Source organism: Petaurus breviceps, unplaced genomic scaffold (genome assembly GCF_028583685.1).
Source record: "Petaurus breviceps papuanus isolate PSGF00001 unplaced genomic scaffold, PetGlider_PUasm1.0 90895, whole genome shotgun sequence".
NCBI classification, from domain to species: Eukaryota; Metazoa; Chordata; class Mammalia; order Diprotodontia; family Petauridae; genus Petaurus; species Petaurus breviceps.
In genome coordinates, this window is record NW_027187372.1 from 27,676,253 (window position 1) to 27,679,135 (window position 2,883).

The window sequence follows — 2,883 nt, forward strand, 5'->3', positions numbered from 1 at the left end:
CCTTCCTTCCTTCCTTCCTTCCTTCCTTCCTTCCTTCCTTCCTTCCTGGGAGGTCTCTAGTAGAGTGTTTCCACAGATCTCTCCTTTACCCCACATTTTACATTTTTTATCAAAGACTCGGAGAAAGGCATAGATGAATTGCTTATTGGATTTTTGAGACAGCACAAAGTGAGGAGGCATAACATATTAAATGACAGAGTCCAGATCCCGAAAGAACTGGAAAAGCTTTAAAAAATGATCAGGGCAGCTAGGTGGGATAGTAGACAGAGTACTGGCCCAGAAACCAAGAAGACCTAAACTCAAATCCAGCCTCAGACATGCACTAGCTGTGTGACCTTGGGCAAGTCACTTAATCCCATTGCCTCAGAAAATAAAAAAAAAAGATGAGCCAAGTCTAATTAAATCAAATTTAATAGATTTAAATGCAAAATTCTTTACTTGGGTTAAAAATGTTAATGTCTCCAAGGACAAGGTGGGGAAAATGCTTAGTCTCAACTGGGCTCTTATAACAAAGCAATCCATTTCTCCTCCTTAATCTCTTCCTACAGAAGCTATTCCAACCATCTCTCCTCAAGCTTTCTCTTTCCTCTTCACTGAGGAAATTTCTAAGAAAATAGAGAGCATTTACTGAGTTCCATTCTCTGTGCTCCTCAAAATCCTTTAACATCATCTCTAATTTTCTTTTCTTTCAATTCAGTCTCTGAATAAGAGGTGATTCTTTTCTTCTAGAGGTCCAGCCTTTCTCCAGGTACCCTTGATTCCATACCTCACATCTCCAAGCAATTTGTTCCGAAAGTTACCAACCACTTTCCCACTCTAATTGTCAGTCTCTCCCTATTTTTTAGCTCCTCTGCTGTCAACAAAAACATGCCCATCTCCATTATTTATTGTTTTAAATCCTCACCTTACCACCCTCTCAAGCTATGGCCCTGTATTTCTCCTTATTTTTACAGTCAAACTGTTAGGGAAAGATGCCTATGCCCATTGAGTCCCCTTCTCATTCTCAATTCTTTGTAATCTGGCTTTTAAACTCATAGCTTTACAAAAACTACTCTTTCCAGAGTTAGCATTGATCTTTTTTTAAAAAATTTTTATTCATATTTTTTGTTTTTAAATCATCCAGTTTCCTAGTGTGTCCTTCCCCTTGTCCCTCCTTGAGAGCTATGCCCTATAACAAAAAGAGAAAAGAAAAATAGCTTGGAAAAATGAACATATTGAATAAATCTGACATTTTATGTAATGTTCTACACCTAGTCTACCGCCTCTGTCAAAAGGTGGGAGAGATACCTTCTCATCTTTCTTCTGTGGGGCCAAACATGTACATTATCATTTTACATTATTTGGTTTTCATTGTTTTATTATTTTGTTATGCTTCCATACATTGGGTATATTATTTTCCTACTTGCTTTGCATCAGTTCACATGTTTTCCCATATTTCTTTGTATCTTATTCATTCTTTATAAAGACCAAGTAATATTCCATCACATTCACAGACCCCAACCTGGTTAACCTTTCCTCAATCACATTCTTCCCCCATTCTCAGTTTTTTGCTACTATAAAAAGGGTTGCTATAAGTGACTTGGTGTACCTGACCAATGAAGGATCTGTTAATCGCTCGTTCTAATGGCCCCTTCTCAATCCTTATCCTTCTCGGCTCCTTCGAAGCCTTTGACACTACAGAACAGCCTTTCTCCTCCCTGGTTGTTGGTGACATTGCTTTCTTTTTTGATTCTCCTCCTACTTGTTCACTCACTCCTCAATCTCTTTTTCTGGATCATTACACCCCTTAAATATGTACAAATATGTACGTACCCCGAGGTTCTGTCCCAGTCTCTTTTCTATTCACTTTTCAAACTCTTTCACTTGGGAACCTTGATAGCTCCTGTCGGTTTAATTAGCAAATCTGTGTAGATGACTGTATTTATCCTACATAGATAGGATATACATTTATATTGACTATATAAATTTATATATCCAGCTCTAATATTTCTCTGGAACTCCAATTCTGAATTTCGAACAGTCTATTGGATATTTCAAACCGGATGTCTAGCAGACCTCCCCAACTCAACCAGTACAGAACTGGATTCCCCCAAATCAAATCCTCCTCTGAATTTTTGTGGAGGGTGCCACCATCTTTCTCATAACTCAGGTTTGCAATCAGCTTTAATTCTTTTCTTTCTCTCACCAGATATATCCAACCAAATATCAATACTTGTCATTTCTACCTTCATAACATCTCTCTCATCCATTTCTGTCTTTCTTCCTGAATGTCTACCATCTTAGTTCTCTTGATATTTTCTTCTCTTGGGGATTTTGGGGGACATGGCTGTTAGTTCTTCTATCTGTGGCACTGTCTTATACCTACTTCTTAGCCTCTTTTTGCTTGATCCTTATTCAGGCTTCTCTCTGGGAAAGCCTCCTCAAGGCTCTGCCCTGGGCCATTTTTTCTTCTCCTTCCATACTATTTTATTTGGTGATTTCATCAGCTCCCACAGATTCAATTATCATTTCTGTACAACTGTTTCTTAGATCTATTTATCCAGCCCTAAACTCTCTCCTCGTTTATAATCTCACATCTCCAAACTATCTATTAAACATCTCAAACTCTATGTCCCATAAACATTTTGAATTCATTATCTCTTCCCTCTCTTCTCTTATTGAATGACTGATGAAATTATAGAGAGATGAATTTCATTAAAATATAAGGGAGAAAATTTTCCCAGTTCAAGCTATCCAATAATGGAAAAGGTAAGCAGAATCCAATCATTTTTTAGTCATGACCAACTCTTTGTGCCTCTGTTTGGGGTTTTCTTGGCAAAGATACCAGAGTGGTTTACCATTTCCTTCTCCAGCTCATTTTACAGATGAGGAAACTGAGGCAAA